Below are 20,464 nucleotides of genomic sequence, written 5' to 3'. Positions count from 1 at the left end.
TGCTCCTGGATCCTGGTTGGTCGCCCTGAATGCCCTTCGCAAAGTAGCACTCCACTGCACAGTACTTTCACTCTTCAGTCCTAACCCAAAGGGAGTGGGACTTTGAGCCTTTCCTGTGACAACACCCTTAGAATGGAGGCGGCCATAAGGATGCTGGACCTCGAGCTCCGCCTCCAGTTTCTCCTTGCAGTCACACCCTCAGCTTATTCTGGTTCGCACTGACAACTGTGTCCAAGGCAATGCACAGCTGACACCACACTACTTCCGTTTCCAGACACAATATTTAGAAGCGATCAGTAACACTTTTCCGTTTATAAACAAACAGTTAATAATATAGCTGGCTACTCAAGTGCTTGTGCAAATGGGGCAAAAAGAACAGAAATGAAAGTTAGGGACTTAACACCGCATATTACCTTTATTTTGTCTTTTCTACTAAATCATTTAGAAAGAACTTTTATAAATTTCATCCTTCTGGATGTTTCAGAATTTTCCTGCTCCTTGCTCACCTACTGAAGGCAACTGAGTTGTCAAGAAGGAAAACAAAATGACAAAAAATAAAGATTAAAAGAGGGGAATATATAGGCTTACATTACACCAGTGGCTTAAGAATCTTGAAAGAAAAATTAAGATCTATAGGCTTAGTGACTACTGGTGGATGAAGAAACTATAAAAGGAAGCAGTCACTGCAAAATTTGTTAAGTCTGTTTGATAGACTGAGCCTACCTCCCAAATTCTTAGGGGCCCGATTAGAAATTACAAGACAGATCATTAAGACAGGTACACCTTACACCAATTTCCATGTCTGTTTGCCAGATAACTAGAACTAGCTTCAGCTAAATTTCTCTGTCTCACACACATTACACACAAGACGGATACACAAAGATCCAGAATAGTACTGCTTCCTGCACAGAATTTCAAATACATTCCTATATTCCTCCCAACCTAAAATATGTGACATGAATTATCCTTAATAAGCCCATGTCTTTTAGGCATGTATAATCTCAAACTGTTTTTTAAAACTTTTATTTATTTTAAGTGTGTTTTTCCAGGACTCATCAACTCCAAGTCAAGTCGTTGTTTCAATCCAGTTGTGGAGGGTGCAGCTCACAGTGGCCCATGTGGGGATCGAACCGGCAACCTTGGTGTTATGAACACCGCGCTCTAACCAACTGAGCCAATCGACCGCCCCTAATCTCCACCTTTAATGAAAAAGAATCTCAGTGATAAGGAACAGTTACATCATCCTCTTAATTTCCTGCTCTTAAAAGTTACTAGTATTCTGTAACTTTAGTTCACCTTTCTTCTCGATTCCTATAAAGTTTTTATAGACAAATGTGCTGCCTCTAAAACACAGAAGCAACTGTTAATCATATTTTTCCTTTTTAATCACTTGTTATGACTCTCATCATGTTTCAGAAAAGTATGGGAAGAGTCTGCCAAATTAGTCTTCCTAAGATGGCAACTTTGTACAAATCCAAATCTTTCAGGCTACAGAAGAAAAGCTGAACTCCTCCTCCTGCCAATCACCATCTTCCTGAATCTGGTCCTTACCAGACTGTCCCTGGAAACGGCACCAATTGGATTAAAGAGTGATTAATCCCGACTTTCCTAGGAATCGGTTTCTTCATCTATATATAAAATTAGACTAACTAGACCACTTAAGGATTTTTCATTCTCTATTTCCAATATTTTTATTCCACCCCTCCCAACTTCATGGAAGATTTTTTTTTTTTAAAGTGCCATGGTAAGTAGCATCTGCTATTACTGTTGTCCCTACTAGAGATGGTCTAAGTCTCAAGGAACTTAAACTCCAGTTGAAGATCCAAGGATATTATATTAAACCCAATAAAAGCCTATTTATGACCGCCCCAAAATAAGCCCCACAGACAACAACTGATAGAGTGTGCATTCTCAATGGTGAAAATTGGCGCCTTTAGAGTGAAAACAATGGTTTGTGGACCTCCAAAGGGCATTAAAATTTCACAGGGGGGACGGAGTAGTTAGGAGAAACCTGTCTAAAAAGACAACAACAACAACAAAAAAGGTTGAGAAACACTGATAGAGGAACCCATAGGGAGCTTTATACAGAGGGTGCCAAAAAAAGTATATACATTTTAAGAAAGGAAAAAAACCATGAAAATTGTAATATTCAATATATACCGATCACAAAAGATGAATACAAGTCATATGTATACATTCTTTTGGCACCCTTGGTATTCGCTACGAATTGGCTAAATTACTCTGAACAAATTACTTAACCTGAGTCTCACCTTGCTATACCACCACCATAACAGGGTTGGAGTCCAACTGTATCTTCTCATCCTTCACGTCGCAAGTTTAATGTTCCTTCCTCAAAGGGACCCTTTCCTGAGCACTCACGTAGGAGGGCTCCCCTCTCATTCTCTGTCAGCACTGCTGATCCACTTTCACAATTTGTAGTTAAGTCCTTGTTTCCCTGTTTTAATTGGATGGCAGGCTCCATGAGGGGAGGGACCATGGATGTTGGTTTACTCAGCCTGGCACAAAATAGGTACTCGCAGGTTCTTGCCAAGTCCTTCCCCTTCTCCAACTTTTATTCCCCCAACATATTAAAGGGTGTATCAGGACCCTTTTCTAGAGATGAACCCCAAGAGATGGTCTCCAGCACTGGCAATTCACTAACTCTCACTTTCTTTTAAAACCCCTGCAAGGATCCCCTTGGCCCCAGAGCATAACCTGCCAGAGAATTTTCCCCAAACCTTTGATAAATTATAAAAAGTTGAGTGTGATTTTTAGAGTTTTTACTGTAATAAACTTGCTATTAAGGGGAATGGGTTGGGGAAGGAATGTGCGTATTTTTTTAAATGCAAGATTGAATATCAAAATGGCCTATTTTTCTCTCCAAGATTTAAAAGATCGCTCCTTTCTTATTCCAGTGGCTGTTTCAGGGACATGATTAACTGAGCTGCTGATAGAGAGGTGAGGCAAATGGAACAGTGGAGGGTATGTACCCATTCCATATGGTGGGGGCAGAAAACTAATGTGAACAAGAGGTGAGCAAGTAAGTACATTAGATAGAGGGAAAGCAAACTTGAGATATGGGAGTCATTTCAAAACAGAACGGGTAACATTTGGACATTATTATCCCCCCTGAAAATAGCTTCTGCCCAGTTACGAGGAGCCAGGTCAGGCACTATTATAGTGAAATGAATTTTAGTGAAAATATAGCATGAGGAGATCATGCTTACAACTAATATATGTATATATATATATATATATGTGTGTGTGTGTATAAATATATGTATATATACACACACACACACATATATATATGTCTTTCTACAGTGTTAGAGACATTTGGCAAGTTTTAAACTATAAGTTTAGCTGGAAAAGGTAAAAAAACATACACGTATGTGTATGTGCATGCATGTATATAATTCACATATATCCATATATATCTATATATAAAAATTATGTGGATTAAAACAAAATATACTCCATTCCCTAAGTTTTCCATTAGTGTGGTCTTGAATTAGGGTGACCATATAATTTGACATCCTAACCAGGCCAGTTTTGAGAGTGGAAAGAGAGTCTTACTAATAATTATACCCGGATAACAGGTATACACGGGGACTATCCTGAGCAAACCAGGACACATAACCACCTTAATTATAATAGAGCCCATGGAAAACTGCAAGATTTCAGGAAATAAAAGTCAGGTGAACAATATTAAAATGTGTGCATCCTTTAGTAAAGTTTTAAAATCAAAGGTTTTAAGAAATGAATTTTGAATGATGAAGTCCACAAAAGATTTTGTCCCTATGAGGCAACATCCTATTACACAAAGGATATAAATTAAAGAATAGTAAATTATTAAAATATGGAATTAATCTCTAATAGGACCAGACGCTTAAATCAATATTTTCTTTAATTGAGAAAAACAATCTTTTCTAAAAACATAAGCCAACCCCATAGACATTTCTGCACCAGTCTCTAGTACCACTTAGTTATTTTTGTTACTAGGAAACATTTGCACAAAAACAACATTTATATCCTCCTCTTGCTTCTCTTCTTCCACCTAAAGGAATAACTTCCATTATTAGCAATACACTTAATATCTCCACAGCAACTAGTATAATTGGGGTGTTGCCACAGGAGGATAATGCAGTGGAAAACAAAGCGATAGCAGTGTAGGAAACAAAAAACAAAAAACCCCACAACATTTCCACAGCTTTGGTGGGAAAATAACAACCAAGGGGGAAAAAAAGAAAAACTTGCCAAAACTTTGAGGTTGCTACGGTCAGTTGCTACTGTAAGATACTTAAGTGTGCAACAACGCAAATAAAAGTTTCAAAAATGGTGACATGCATGGAATAACTGCGTCGACTTCACCAGAAGAACAGAGGTGTGGAAGGGATGAGGTTTCTGAAATAGAGAAGAAGTGATTTCCATAAGTTTTCATCTGTGGCTCCCAAGAAGGTGCAGGGTCTCAGAAGAGAGGCCTGAAGCTAAGACTAGGGTTAAGTGAGCTTTCCAAATCAATCACTGGCAACTGTGAAGTGGGAGGGAGTGGGGAGGAGGAAGGAGGGATGAAGAAGGCGGGGCGATCCTGGGCCAAAGACATCCCCAGCTCAGGCAGGGCAATGGCCCAGAAGGCAGAGGGCCGCAGACTGAAAATCAGGACAATTGGGTTCTTCATTGACCTCTGCCTGACACAACACCGGGGTAAATACTCAGTACAAGCAAAAAAAAGTTGCATTTGAGAATACTCAACTCATTAATTCAGAAAACATGTATTGAGTGTCTATATCATGCTAGGAAATACCCTCGCACCCCCGCCCCCCCCCAAAAAAAAGTATAAATTTTGCCCTCAAGGAGCTCAATCAAGAACAGGGGTGTCCAAACTTCTTTCAACGTTTTTCACCAAGGGCCATATGCGGCAAAATACACAAACAGCCGGGCCACTCACTCGAGGTGAAGTACGTATTGCCTCACCTGGTTTATTTAAGTAAACTAAAAATATTTTTAGAATTTGCTGCAGGCCAATTAACAATGGATCATGGGCCGCAGATGGCCCGTGGGCCGCAGTTTGGACACCCCTGGTCTAGAAGGAACATAATTTCAACAGAAAATCATATTACAATATGGTAGTCCTGTGACAGAGAAAGGCCTAAGTACTCTGGAACAAAGAGGGGACACCTAGCCCACAGGAGTGAAGTGGAGACGGGAGAGTGAGGAAAGCTCCAGGCGGGATGCTGGAGGTCAATTCATTTGTGCTTTTAATACTCCTCTAAAAATGACTCAAGATCACCAACTAAAGGAACCCTCCACGTTGCAAAACCCAACAAGCACTGTGTCCTCATCTTACTCAACTCCTCAAGCACTTACAACAGAACGGATTACTCCATCCTGCTTTAAACACGTGCTTCTGGTTGGCACCTCTGGTCCTCCTCCTACCTCACTGGTTACTCCATGGTCTCCCACTTGATCTAGTAACGCTATTATTCCTCAGAGCCCGATCTCCCTCTCTCTTCTCTGCCTACAGACTCTCCCTTGGTGATTCTAGATTTCTCGTAAGTGTATATGCCACTTCTATGCTGAAACAACTCTGGCCCTGAGCTTGTCCCTGAATGTAGGTCTCTCAGTCACTGTGGGCCATTGACCTCTATCTCCGTTAGGATGATTCATAGGCAACTAAAATTAAGCAATGGCCGAAACAGAACTCTATTCCCTGCAATCCCGTCACCCACCAAAACGCTAGGAGTCCTGCCTGATTTCTCCTACTCACTCACGTCACCCATCCAAATGTATTCATAAATCTTCTTGATTCTATCTCTAAACCTCTTAAATCTATGCAATACTGCCACTCTACGCCAGGCCACGTCACTTGTCATGTAGAATGCTGCCAATAGCTTCATAAGTCATCTCCTTGCCTCGACTCTGGCCCTTTCTAGTCCACTCTGTCCAGCAGCCAGAAAGATGTTACAAATGGAAATCAGATCATGTCCCTCTCCTTGGATCAGTTCACGATGCCTTCTCATTGCATTTGAAAGGAGACTCATGCGCCTCACAAAGTCTGCAGGCCCTATGCCACATGGTCCTGCCGGCCTTGCCACCTTAGCTGTGACTACTCTCTCCTGCCCAGACACTGCAGCCAGACTGGCCTCTCTCCCTTTCCTTGTGTAACCAGGCACTTTCCCTCCCCAGGCAGACGCACACGCTGTTCCCTCTGCTGGCTCCTTCTTATCCTTCACACCTCAGTGCAAGACTGACCTCTTCCAACAAATCTTTCCTGACGGTGCTAGAAGAGCAGGTTTCCCCGGTCACTCACTGTTATGTCACCATATTTCCTTTAAAGAAGTCCAAATCTGCATTTGGCTTGTTTATTCGTTTTACTCACCATCTGCTCAACATCCCTTTCCAACATTTTTTCCCTTCTCAACACAGAAACTCAATCTCCATAAGGGTAGACTCCTTAGCTACTGTTCACTGAATCCCGAGGATCAAGAAGAATGTCCAGCACATAGCAAGTGCTTGAAAAATTGGGGTGAATGAATCAATCAATTTCAGAAGGAATTAAGGAGGGCTTGGACTCTGTTTCAGCCATCTATGTAGTACAGGTATTTGATCAATACGTTTAGAAATCCAAAGCAACCCATCGTGAGAACAGTGGCTTGCCCAGTGGCTGGGGGATTTTTTGCTATAAAATCCTCTGCTATGAAATCCTTCCTGGGCATTTAGTTATTTCCGACCCCCCATAGAATTGCACTATTCCCTTCCTTCCTTTCTTCCCTTCTCTCCCTCTCTCTCATATTTTGCCTGTGTCTTATTACATCCTACTCGTATCTGTTCCTGGCAGACTGATATTTGATATCAAGTAATGATTTCTCTGATCTAGGTTTTACAGTAGCCTTGCTTCCCAATTTGTTACAATAAGCAAGTGAACAAGAGCACACAGTACGTATATAAACAGGCAAGGGTGGGGGGAAGGTGGTGGTGGATAAACAGGTAGACAGTGAGGTGACAGGAGTTACAGGTGTGAGGCACTGGCCTGAGACCAAGTCAGACGATGCACACATCCTGCTGTATCATAGCTCACAAAGGCATCCGATAGCCATCTTTCCTACATGCATGAATCTAATATTCTAAATACTTCATGGATAGGCCCAGACACCCTCCAGGCATCGGAATTCAGAAATTTACGTGACAGATAACCTTAGATGTTTCTCTGTACCACTCAGCCTGTTCCCTCGTTCTAGCAAAAGGCACCGGAACAAGTTTTCTTTGTTGCTCACTAAGGCGACTCCATGATATAATTCCGTTTTTAAATATAACAGACCAAAGTCATTGGACTATTAGGGGATTATCCTCAGATTCATGCAGGGTACTGTTCCTTAAGTATAAGGCTGGTCCGAGCTGCATGGTACGGTAGCTGCTGGCCACACATGGCTATCGAGCACTTGAAATGTGGCCAGTCCAAGCTTGAGATGCACTGTAAATGCAGAATACACACCAGATTTTGAAGACTTAGGAAAAAATGTAAACATTTTTATACTGATTATAGTTGCTATCAGGTATGATAACATGTTGATAAATTGAGTTAAATATGTTTTTAAAATGAATGTCACCTGTTTCTTTTTACTGTTTGCAATGTGGCTGTTGGAAAACTCAAATTCTTTATGTGGCTATCACGTGTGGCTCGCTTTATGTTTCCATTAGACAGCACTGGGTTCTTAGGGCTTGGTTACCAACTAGGGGTAGGTCAGCAACGGGTCCAGGGTCTGGGCTTTGCAAGCTCAGAAACTATTTCATCAGTTCACCCAGGAGAGATAAGCTCCGGTGCTCTGATTTGTACTAACAAAAGACGCAACATGATCTATTAATTTATCAATGATGGGTGGAAGAGAAAGACTAGTGAGGAAGTTACTCGGCCACCTGCACGGCCAAGTAACCTCTGCTATGGAGGTCCTGGCAGGGAAAATCAAGCTACTAATCAAGAATTGCTTGATGAGGATAAAATGTAAGTAACTGAGTCAGAGAGTCCTGTGGAGCGCTACCCCCATAGAGCCCTGTCTTGAGAACTTTCTAGACATGAGAAGTGAGGAGCTAGAAAAATCTCCTGTGAGAGCATTTTGGAACATAGACCAAAACTTTCCTTCGCTCACATCATTTGAGTTCTTTCTAAACCTTCACATTTATAAGAGGAAATTGCCTGTATATAACTGTATGTATGTATATGATGTATGTGGATATATGTGTGTATATACATGTGTATGTATATATGTGTGTGTGTATATATATATATACACACACACATATATACAGATTTACTTATTTTCCCCTAAACTAACAAAGTGACTCCAGATCTAAAAAGGGTATATTTAAAAGAATTACAAATATGAAAATATCTTATCTCATGGATTTAAGAGTTTCTCATATTTTTATACTTCTATACAAGACAGTCTCTTCCCCCCTAGAAACTGTTATACATATATTTACACCATTCAGCTAAGTCTCCATCATATTTCCTTAAAATTATAAAAAGAAATCCTACATTATCCATTATTTCATTTCTCAAGACAGGAAGAGTCCCAAGATTTTATTTCTTACACTGGTGTTCTTTCTACATTGTACAATTGGGAGACCCTTAACTGAAGGAAGTTGTTTCCAAATCACAATGTAAGACTGTTATTGGAGGATTTCTTAAGGAAAAAAACTTAACTCTAACCATGACGATAATTCTTGTTATTTTTAACTTCAGTAATTGACACTTCCATTCCACGATGTCACCTACTCTGGGGGCCTATTGCCCTCTAGGTACTTACTACAGATGATCCAATGAATGATACCACCATTTATTTGTTTAAGTCATTACAATTTGGGAAGCCCTTGTATAGATGTGCCATTGCTTTCAGAGAATTCATAACAATGTTGCTAGGCAAGCAGAGCAAACAAAACAAAAGACTTAAAAAAAATGTAAAGGGCACGTGAAGTCAAAACTCATGTGATAATCTCCACCACCATCACGGCCACCACATTTGAGCTACCATCTTATCGCAAATAAATGCAAGGGTACGGTGACCACTATCTGGGATACAGAACCACATTTCTGTTAGGCAACTCTAATGAAAAAGGCCCGAGGTGGCTCGACTGGCTCCAGAATCAATAAGACTTTTGCTGAAACCTCGGTAATGTCATGTTAAATGTTTGCTAGTTACAGAAAGGTATAGAATTATCAAAAGTTTACTCCCGCAGCCTCAAAGTGGTTACTTTTACATGTAAAATAAAATAGCTCTCAAAATGTAAACACTTGCTATGCCTGACGTGTCCATAACAATATATCATGAGATTAGGTAGTCCTTTCCCAGGGCTAGCATAAGAAACAAATCATAACATAGATCCTTCTAGTAACTCTCTGTATTTGTTTCTTGTTGCTGCTATAATAAGTTACTACAAATCTAGTGGCTTAAAACAACACAAATTTATTTTCTTACTGTCTTGGAGGCCAGAGTAAAAAATTGGTCTCACTGGGCTAAAATCAAAGTGTCAGCAGGACTGCATTCTTTTTTGGAGGTTCTAGGAATCCTGTTTCCTTGTCTTTTCCAACTTCTAGAGACAGTGCATTCCTTGGCTTATGGCCCCCTTTCATCTTCAAAGCCAACAATGGCTGCTCAAGTCTTTCTAATAAAGCCAACTAACGTCTGGTTCTTTTTTTTCACTTATAGTTGATCTTTGGTTCTGATTCTTCTGCTCCCCTTTTCCATTTATAAGGGCCCTGTGATTACACTGGGTCACCCAGATAACCCAGGATAATCTCCATACCTTGACATCCGCTGATTAGCAACCTTAATTCCATCTGCAACCTTAATTACCCTTTACCGTGTAAAATAACAGATTCACAGGTTCTGGGAACTAAGATGTGAACAACTTTGGGGGCTGAGGGGGCATTATTTGGCCTACCACCGTCTTCAATAGTAAATAGAAAGCAGCCAAATAAACCTCACAGGTACAAGCTACTCTCCTCAAATCATGATAGTTAACTATTTTAATTTACAATAGGTGAAAGACTACTGTAATAAAGATGGTTGGTAAGAACAGCAGGCATAAGACGGCAGCTCTTGTTGCTGAGCTGAGTGTGCTGATCATGCGATGGGAGCACGCACGGCTCCTTTCCCAGATTCCCAACCAGGCCCAATAGAAAGAACACTCAGAGCCTTTCGAGAGAAATGTTTGACAATACCATACTGAAAATTGGGTGTCAGCAGCTTTCAGTGACGATAATGAAATATATGACCTAGTTGTACTCCTCCACATGAGTAGTTGATATGGACGTTTGTACAGGTGTGACTTTTCCCTTGATAAAACTGCAAGTGTGAGGACACAAATGAGGTCCAAACTGGGAGGCACATGCCAGATTCCATGACGGTGCAGTGGTTAGACTCCGCAGCCAATGTGTCTGCTTTAGAACCTAATTCTGCTGTGTGACCTGAGCCAAGTGACTTAACCTCTCTGTGTTTCAAATAATAATATCTGCCTCACTCTGATTTAGGAGTAGTAAGTCACTAACAGTTCTAAAGGCTCAAAACAAATCTTGGCACAAAGTGAGCGCTATAAGTATTTGTTAAATTTTAAATGTTCCTGCTTGCTGCTTATAACATGCCAATCAAGCTATATTCCAAGGAAATGTACTTCTTAGCACTAACTAATCCATCATAGAGGATATATTATATAGACACATACACATGTGTGTATGCATATATATAGTATATATATATATAATTTTATATATATATGTACATATATAATTTCACAGAAACAATGCCCTTTGTTGCTATTAAAGTTTGGTAGTAACTACGGGGTTGGTAATAACTAGATGCTTAAGCAACTCACGATCAAATGCAAACCTCTGAAAACAGCAGCAGCTGTGTTAAATAGTCTCCGGGCCTCCTAAAGAAAGACACACAACACTGGGGAGGACAGTAGGGTTTGTGATTCTTAATGGCCCCCGCCTTTTCTGGGACACTGGTGTTCATGGTACAACACCCCTCAGAAGGCTGAGCTCCGGAAGGGACAGTCGCAGTTGTACTGCACTAACGCTCCCAGCATCTGCTGAGAGAGCCGGCATATTGTGATTGCAGCTTTGAAAGCTTTTCCGCATTCACAGCTGATGTTATAAACTTCTTATGAAAGTTCTTGAATTCAATGGCAGCGTACAATTGACTTCAGTATTTTTATTTTAACCCTGAAGGAAAGGAGGAGGGGAGGGGTAGGGATGGAGTCCCAGAGAGCAGCTTCCAGGCTTTCAACCTGACAAGGAAAGGTGCTGGCTCGGAGTAGAGGGCCATCAGCTGTAACAGTTAGCCATTGGCTACTGATATAATTGCTGTGGCTAAGCTAGCAAGGACGGACTGCGGCTAGCAAGTGTGGTTGGCAGAAAAGCAGACTGCGGATTGCAGATCGTGTGGCTCCTGCTTCCTGTCTCCAACCCAGTCGCCAGGAGACTATAGTGGTATGGCTCCCCTACCTATGGCTCCGTGGGTGTTCCTTTTTGGCCTTACCATATCCTTCGTTCTTGTGTGGGGAGCGGGAACTGAGTCCTGCATAATAGGAGGATGAGGGGTAGGATCCAGACCCTACCAGTACAGGCAAGATGTGACAAATGGCTATTCTATTACAAAAGAAACAAGCCACCTTAATGAGAAATAACAATTAGATTTTTCAGGGAATAGGATTGAACCCTTTGTTGTAAAAATTAGAGGTACAAGCTCATATGCAAAAAAGTAATAATAATAACAATAACTGAGCCACTCAGTTATTTACTGCGAACCAGGCATTATTCTCAATATTCTACGCACATAAAGTTATACAATTCATATGGTCATCTGATGAAGTAAATACAACTTTATTTCCATTTTACAGCCAGGAAATAGAGGTTCATCTGAGGACGCTGCTCAAGGTCACTAGCGGTGAGTGGCAGGAGTGTTGGGACTCCAGTCCACGCTGGCGTAAGCCAGTGGGCCTTTGTCTTTCCGGCATTACTTCATGACCCTAAAGAAGCACAGACCAGAGACACATTCCAGGAGATAGGGTGATAGACACACAGTCCCGTATCAAAATACATCCCAACAAAACTGCCGTTATCTCCAAAACGAGTGGAGAGATGATGGAAAGCCATAAAGGATCTTGGGCTGCGCGTTGGGCATGAGAATCAGCTGGCTCTGGCTTCACAGCCCGCCCTGCTCCACCTCCTACCAGCACGGCAGCCTTGAGTACACTAAGCTTTCTAGATTGGTTCTACCTCCACAATAGAGATAACACAATTTCTATTTTGCAGAGCTGTCCAAGGATGAAGAGAGCATTTCATTTGATCTTCACTAGTACCTATTTCAGAGCATCTATCATTACGTAACCATCACATTTTACCACACTACCTCCAGCTCTGTACATGAGGCTCGGAGAACCACTTGAGCATTTGGCATCTCTCGGTTTGGACCCTCTGTTTCAAAGGCTTACCTTCACTTCCAACTCCTGCTGCCATCTTTCCATGAAAGGTCTCTACTTCTTTTCGGAGATGGGCTGCTATCTGTAAGTATCCCTGCATGGGCACTTAACAATTAGTTAAGTGGTCCATGACCCAAAACCACGTATTCTTTCTTCGACCCTCCTCCCTACCCCTAAATTAAAAAATGCATTCCTCCACATTTTCCCTAGGCGTTAAATCAGACAACATAATTAAAGGAATTCTCAGGTAAGGAAAAGTATCCTTAACCCATCGAGGTGGGGTGTGTGTCAAGAGGCGGCTTCTCAGAATGATTCTCACCAGAGCAGCTGAGAGATGCCCGACACACATTTTCACTCTTACCACCCCCTCCAGGATCATACAATATGACCCCAGTTCCAACAGGAGAAGCCCGCTCCCAGCAGGCCTTGAGAGGACATACTCCCCTCCAGAAACACAGAATCTGCCTTTAGCAGTGTCCCGTCTTTCTTTCTGCAGTTCTTTTTCCACATTCAGGGCTGCCCCTCCTGTCAGTCCCTCCCAATTTGTGGAAAAGCTTTTTAAAAGTTTAATTCTTATGTATTTTGCATTTCTAATCATCTCAATGAAAGAGGTGATTGCTTATTCCCTGAGTTTAGAAATCTGATGTCTCCAGTTTCACGGTTTCAATTGGATAGTGATTTGCCTTTATTCAGAGTCTCCTGGAGCACTCTCTTGGTGCAGGCAAGTATGCCAGGGAAACTGAGAATTGAGGATGTCTAAGGTGGCTATTTCAGCTCCTGCTCAATTTTGTCTGAGGCTGGTCTTGACATCTGGACATCTCTTTCCACAGTGGAAATGTATCACTACACAGGAGTCTCAGCACAGGCACTACCAGACAGAGAAGTGGAACACACCTGAGGGCCCTTCTTTCACTTGACCTGACTTTTGGTAGCTAGCTGTCTTTTCTACCTCTTGGGCCCTGAATTTGTTACCTTTCATCTCCTTTCATTTCCCTCTGCTTTAACAATTTTAGTATGTGGTTTTACTTATTCTTTTTTTAATAGTACAAAGGGGTATACTGAAAGAAAAGTTGTACAATAAGACATTCAATCCAGTCAATACTTCTTCAAAAAAATCAAAAATCTAAGAATGTGCACAAGTTTGGTGTGAAAGTTTTAAGTGACACTATCAAACTAAGACACAAAATTGTAAGGTTGAATTTTGAACTGTAAGCAAATAATCAAATGAGGGTTTGGCAGTAGGAAAAAAAACCAATCAGCAAATAACTGATTATCTTACCGTGTTTCCTCGAAAATAAGACCTACTCAGACAGTCAGGTCGAATGCATCTTTTAGAGCAAAAATTAATACAAAACCTGGTTTTATATTATGTTAGATAAGACCTGGTCTCATATTATAGTAAAGTAAGACCAGGTCTTGTATTAATTTTTGCTCCAAGAGACGCATTCGAGCTGATTGTCCAGGTAGGTCTTATTTTCGGGGAAACAGGGTATTTACACTTTAATTCTATTAACTATTTCTTTAAATTCTGTTTTGAATTAAAAGTCATTATTAGAAATTAATAAATTGAACTGATCTGGGTTTCTATATGAAGAGACTGAATTGAACACCACTCATCCTATATCAAATCCATAAGGACAAAGTAACTAGCATTAGAAGTGAAAAAATAAACCCAAGTGAAAATTCTGACTCAGGGTCGTGAAGAGGGTATGATATTATAGTAAAACATGAGAGTGTTTAAATGTTTAAATGAAGATACGCTTTATACCCATAATGAAAATTAGCTAATAGAAATTTCTTGAACTTTCATTACATCAACCCAAAATGTCTTATCACTGATACGCTTTTCAAGAGGTCAAACAAAAAGGTGTAAGGTTTTTTAAAAGGTGACCTACTTACAATTGATGGAACTTATTTTAAACCTGCTTAATGCAATATCTGGAAAACTTAACTTGCCTATCTTACTGAGTACTAAAGAAGCAAACTGTAGAATTTCTTTTAGAGCACGGCTTGGCAAAATTAGCATTGCTCCATTCTGCTATCCTTCCCATGGTGGAAGTTAGCTGTTGGGCTAATAACAATACAAACATAAATAATAGTTCTTTAAGAGCCTGTGTGTTCCGTTTTTATCAGATGGATCCCTTGTGTGGTGAGCTACTGACCTATTGTGAAGCTCCACAGAGAATGTTGACCCTATTGCTGAACTCTTATGAGGAACACTAAAGGAACACAGAAATTAAAACTCTTAAATTTTAAAGAGAAAGGAGAAAGTTTTCTAACTCTGAATATGGTATTAAAAAAAAAGCAGCTAAATTAAACATTATAATTCACTTTTTAAAACGCATAATGACTAAAATAATCATGGATGTGCACAGAAATATACCGTAGCTAGAAAGATATTTAAGGCAGAGTTGCTTAAAATAGTGAAAACTGGAAACTAAATGTCCAACAACAGGGGATTGGTTAAGTTGAGCTGCAAACATATAATAAAAAATTATAAATGATGATGTATGAGTATGTTAGTGATATGAAGATGTCCATATTTGGGTGGAAAAAAGAGAATATACCCAGTTTTGTACAGAATAACCTACTAGCTGTGCAACTTCAGGAAAATTACTTAATTTCTCTACATCAGTTTTCTCCTCAATAAAAATGAGATAATCATAGTGCATTCCTCAAGGGGTAGAGTGAGAATCACAGGAGATTGTGTGTATAAAACAACAGGCAGATTGCCTGGCAAATAGTAAGCTCAATACATGCATGTTAGCTCTTTGCGTTATTTTTTCAGGGAGTGAAAAAGAAAGTGACGATATAGTGTTAAGTGATTTTCTGGGTGGCAGCAGATTTGTTTAGACTTTTAAACTTCTATAAGTATCATACTATATATAATATGGGGAATTGTCAATAAATTGTTATATTCACACATAGTAATTATTCTCTTAAAAAATCTACCATCATGCTTTGCTCACAATAAATAAATCTAGGTTGAGCTGAATTTACTCTTCAGAGTTCATTTAAACAAGTTTGCCCTGGAACATTTAAAATTATTTAACTTAATGGCTAAATTTGTTTATAACATTTTTATTGGATAAATGTCATGCAGGCACTCAGCTCCTGCTCCCCACACAAGAATGCAGGATATGGTGAGGCAAAAAGGAACACCAACGAAGCCATAGATAGGGGAGTCATACCACTATACTCTCACTTGTGTCTGGGTTGGAGACACAGGAAGCAGGCACCACACGATCTGCAATTCGTGCTCCGCTTCTCTGCCAACCAACCAACCAACCAACCAACCAACCAACCAACCCACAGTCACTTGCTACCTGCAATCCGCCATCTGCTTCCCTGCCAACCAATCTACAACACCGCTTGCTAGCTGCAATCCATGCTTGCTAGCGTAGCCACAACAGTGATATTAGTGGCTAATGGCTAACTGGTAACAGCTGACGGCCAGCTGATGGCCATCTACTACCCGAGCCAGCACCTTTCCACGTGAGGCCGAGAGCCTGGAAACTGCTCTCAGGGACTCTGTCCCCACACTCCACCCCTCCAGGGTCTTGCCTCACAATCTACGCGTCAAGCGTCTTCCACGAGGGGCCCTATGTGAGGAACCTGGAGGTGGATGCAATATATTGGCACAGCCAGACTTCCTGGGCACAGCCAGGGTTCTCAGGGTACCATGCTGGACAATAGTGGCTCACAGCCAAGGTGTTTACATATTCTCGACTTCGGCCAGTCCAGACACAGGAAGTAAACATCCGCCTATACCCCAACAAGGGGTCTTCCTGCACCACAATCTCACTGGCAGCCGGGCGAGACACAGGAAGCAAACATCCGCCAGTTCCACTACATAGTGGTACGTTCCCAAGCAAACAGTCAAGCGGTCCATCATATCAGTGATAGAAGGCAACCGCCCATAGTCCACAGTCATTCGCCAGGGCTGTGTGTTGGCCTCACAATGTGTGCCCTCTCTGCAGGGCGAGGGCTCCAAGTCCTCCAAGTCCTAGGGGTGAGGAACAACCTTGACCTCACCTGCATCCTCCACTGAGGACTCAGCAAGCGTTTCCTCCTGGGACCACAAGTCCCGCATCTGGGCCGCACCAGTAAGCACCTCCCAGCCCACACGGCTGCAACGACCTTCGCTTTCTCCAGCCTATGCTGGTTGGAGAACCGTCCACATCTTTCCACCCCTCCACAGGGGTCCAACTCCTGAGAACAGTGGCCACCGGGCACCACACACTGTGTGGGGGCTACATGTTCTCCTGCCCAGAGTCAGACATCATTCCTACCCGGCCGGAACCCTGCTCGCTGTGCCATGTGTCATGCAGGGACTCAGCTCCCACTCCCCGCACAAGAACGCAGGATATGGTGAGGCCAAAAAGGAACACCAACAGAGCCATGGGTAGGGGGTTCACACCACTATATTCTCACTGGTGGATGGGTTGGAGATACAGGAAGCAGGCTCCACACGAAGTGCAATCTGCTGTCCAATTCTCTGCCAACCAACCAAACCCCTAGCGTAGCCACAGCAGTTATACTAGTGGCTAATGGCCAACTAGTCACAGCTGATGGCCATCTACTACCCAAGCCAGCACCTTTCCACGTGAGGTCGAGAGCCTGGAAACTGCTCTCCTGGCTTTGTCCCCACAGGAAAGCAAGGCATACTTACATTGTTCAGCCACAGAAGAATTTCAGAACTCCAATTCAAGACCCATTAGAATGCCACTATGTAGAGCTACATCATCAGTGGGAGAAAGTCGAAAGTAGCCTAATCCTTTCTTGTTTCCTCCCAACTCCCCACCCTTCTCCGCCTTTTGGACTCTTTTTTTTTTCCTTTCCATAGTCAAAAGCTCTCTCTGCAGGACTGTAAGCCTCAGGGGCAGTAACAGTCTCCTTCATCCTAGCACTGGTAGTACATGCTCACTAAAGGTTCACCAACTGAATGAAGAGTATGAATATCTGATAGTAGTTCAGAATATAGGCTTCAATTCCCCCATAAGAAAATTGGCTAAAGGTAGGTAAGCTACTCTTTAGCCTGAAACTCTCTAGAAGTCTCAGTAATTGTTCCTTTTTGAAAAAAGAAAGAAAACAAACATCGTACGTCAAAGTCTCACTTCTATAAAAAGTTCTCTTATATTCCATTGCCTATTTTAATTGATGTAAGATTATTTCTATTTTTCCCTATATTTTGTTTATAAAGTCCCACAAGAATCCCAGAGAATTTAAGCAACTTGTTCACAGTAACACATCTACCGTGTTTCCCCGAAAATAAGACCTAGCCGGACAATCAACTCTAATGCGTCTTTTGGAGGAAAAATTAATATAAGACCGGGTCTTATGTAACATAAACCCGGTCTTATATTATAGTAAAATAAGACCAGGTCTTATATTAATTTTTGCTCCAAAAGACACATTAGAGCGGATTGTCCGGCTAGGTCTTATTTTCGAGGAAACACAGGAGTAAGTCACTACCCAGACAGTGTCAGGTTTTCTGGAGGCCAGTGACCAAGACCTCTCTATAATGGTGCTGTGGAGAGGGAAAAAATCTCCCGTGACCTTTGACCCTAAAGATTGTTGTAGATATGGTAAGAACAAATGTTTTCAATAACACCTGAGCAAATGCTTAGGGTTCTTACAAATCTTTCCTAGGGCTTTTATGAGATTCTGGGAGAAAAGAAAGGGAGGACAGGAGGCAGCAACACAAAGTATCAAAGCGTTTCCCTCCAGGTTCATAAGTCAACCACTTTTACTTAAAAACGAAACTAAAGAAACCAAATTAAATATTAACTCATAAAAAAACACTTCAACCCATAAGACTGTTGTTAAGACTATCATCAAAGAGCTATAAAAAGGGAATTTTGAACAGCTTATTTTTCAAAAAGAAAAAAATGTTAAAGGTAGAGCGTTTCCTACACATCCCCATCTTCCTCTAAATTCCAGGTTTTCACTTTCAGCCACTGCTCCGACTCTGTTTCAACACTGAATGGCAGTTCCCTCTACATGAGGTGGAAACCAAAAATCTTTCAGGTATCCACACTGAAATGTTTAACTTCCTGAAGATACCACTTCACATTCCAAAGAACTTGCCAAACCCTCAGCCCAGCTATACAAGTAGGAAAGTTTGTGGGAATCAATTGGTTACTAGGTAAGCCAGCTGGAACACACTATTCCTTATATATAGTTACAATTTGTCGGGGTCCTCTTTGTGCCAAGGCATTGCGCTTCAATCCTCACTGTTATCCTCTGAAGTCGTTATAGTCCCATGTTACTGAATCAACGTGTTTAATGCAACTGAGAACCCACCGTTCATAGATGAGACTAGGAGTGAAACCAAGGATTTGAAAAGTTGAGTTTAAATTCAAAATCTACACCCAACCTAGAGACACTGAACAGATCACTTCGAAAATTTACAATACATAACAAAATGATGTTAAGGTCCTATCAGAGCAGGCAAGATGAAATAGAGGAATGGCAAAGATTGATAAATAAAAGATTACTAGAAATGACATCTGAGTTGCTTGAAGACGTAGCCGCGGGTTATTAACAATTAGCCATACCTCAGATAGGTCCCCTCCCACCTATTCGCGCGGAGAAACCAAGTCTTCCCTTAAGGGGAGTAGCTCTGGACCGCCAAACACCGAAAGGTTTCAGTGTAGGCTGCCCAGAGCTCGGCTATTACTGTTCACACATCATCAGTAAGTGCCTCTCAAACAGAAAAAGACAGTCAGTCCCTCTTCCACCACCTGAACTTTAGCCCTGACCTCTGGAGTGGCTCTGGACAATTATGGTTTAAAGTGTCCTTTCAACGCCAGCTAGTTACCCGAAATGGTTGCAAATGAATGAGCTGAAAGCTCAGAGCAAGGAGACTTAAGCCACACATCCATTCTCTATCAGGCAAAATCTAAGAAGGATGCCCTGGGGCGGGGTGCGTGGGGGCCGAATTAGAGCCACGTCCCGGTTGGCAATCCACCTTCCCCCTCCCCGCGCTTCGCAGGACGCGCGTCTTCCCAGCCCATCCTCCTCCCCAGCCTCTCCGGGTGCTCCTTACCCGCGCCCAGCCGGGGCTCCAGACACTCCCCGCCGAAGGCACTAGCTCCAGGCGAAGGATTTGCTAGCGGACGGTGCCCGCTGCCGCAGCCACACCCCCGGCCGAAGCCCCTAGAAAGTTTGCTCGGGGTCTCGCCCGCTCGCGCCGCGGCCCCGCGAGGGAAGCTGCTCTGCGAGTCCCTCCTGCGGCCGCCGATCCCGAGGCCGCTCGCGGCGGCGCTGCAGCACCGGCCGTGCTCCGGCCGCCGTGGACGGCTCCCAGCGCGCCGAGGGCGGGGTCTCCCCAGCCGGCTCGCCCGCCGCGCAGCGCTGAGTGTTTACAGCGGCCCCGCGGCCCGCTCTCCCCGCCCGCCGCCCTGACATCATTCATTCTCTCACACCCTCGCCCGCCCACTCCATTTCCCAACAGTGACTCACCGCTAGCCCGGTGGCAGCAGCGCCCGATCCCCCGCTGTGGCTCTCCAGGCGCAGACCCGAGCTCGAAAAACCGGTGCGACTTCTTAAGAAGAAAATCCCCGCCGACCCTCCCCTTTCCCAGCCCTTAAAGGTGCAGGGAAGGAGGGGCTTGGCAGGAAGGGCCGATTGGCTCAGGAACGAGAACCTGAGCGCCCGGAGCCGACTTCCCTGAGCCGTGACAGAGATCAATCTGGGAAAGTTATTTGGGTGGCACTCGCAGCAACTTTTAGGTGGGGCTGGGAAGGGATCCCCCACCCCCGCACCTCGCCTTATTCAGGCACTTCTTCCTGACGTGGATGTGAGTGGGCTTGGGGGCACCCGCGGTCATTTAAAGGGTATTGCCGGGGCCTAAGTCAGAGAGGTGGGCGTCCAAACCTCACGGGGTTGCCTGGCACGATTAGTCATCAGTCCGCATGGTGGTAACTCTAGGTGTGAGCTGGAAGGGTGCTCCAAGTTAAAGAGGCTAATACTTTCCCTT

The 20,464-nt window shown here is 42.7% G+C and overlaps 1 protein-coding gene across 3 annotated transcripts in view; it reads right to left on the bottom strand.

Annotated features, from left to right (window-relative positions):
- SGMS2 (sphingomyelin synthase 2) overlaps positions 1–20,039 on the bottom strand; it is an 84,987-nt gene extending 64,948 nt beyond the window's left edge. For 2 of the 3 annotated variants that reach the window (XM_033106362.1, XM_033106366.1), the window contains exon 1: positions 19,532–19,811. The gene's annotated coding sequence lies outside the window, so the exon portion shown is untranslated. Of the gene's footprint in view, positions 1–19,531; positions 19,812–19,947 lie in introns of those variants that run through there. The other variant, XM_033106363.1, reaches the window with a different exon arrangement.
- Between the last annotated feature and the right edge of the window lie 425 nt (positions 20,040–20,464).

The sequence above is a fragment of the Rhinolophus ferrumequinum genome, chromosome 5 (assembly GCF_004115265.2).
Source record: "Rhinolophus ferrumequinum isolate MPI-CBG mRhiFer1 chromosome 5, mRhiFer1_v1.p, whole genome shotgun sequence".
Classification (NCBI taxonomy): domain Eukaryota; kingdom Metazoa; phylum Chordata; class Mammalia; order Chiroptera; family Rhinolophidae; genus Rhinolophus; species Rhinolophus ferrumequinum.
The sequence above is the reverse complement of the archived record's forward strand: the minus strand, read 5'-3'. Positions and strand labels throughout refer to the sequence as shown.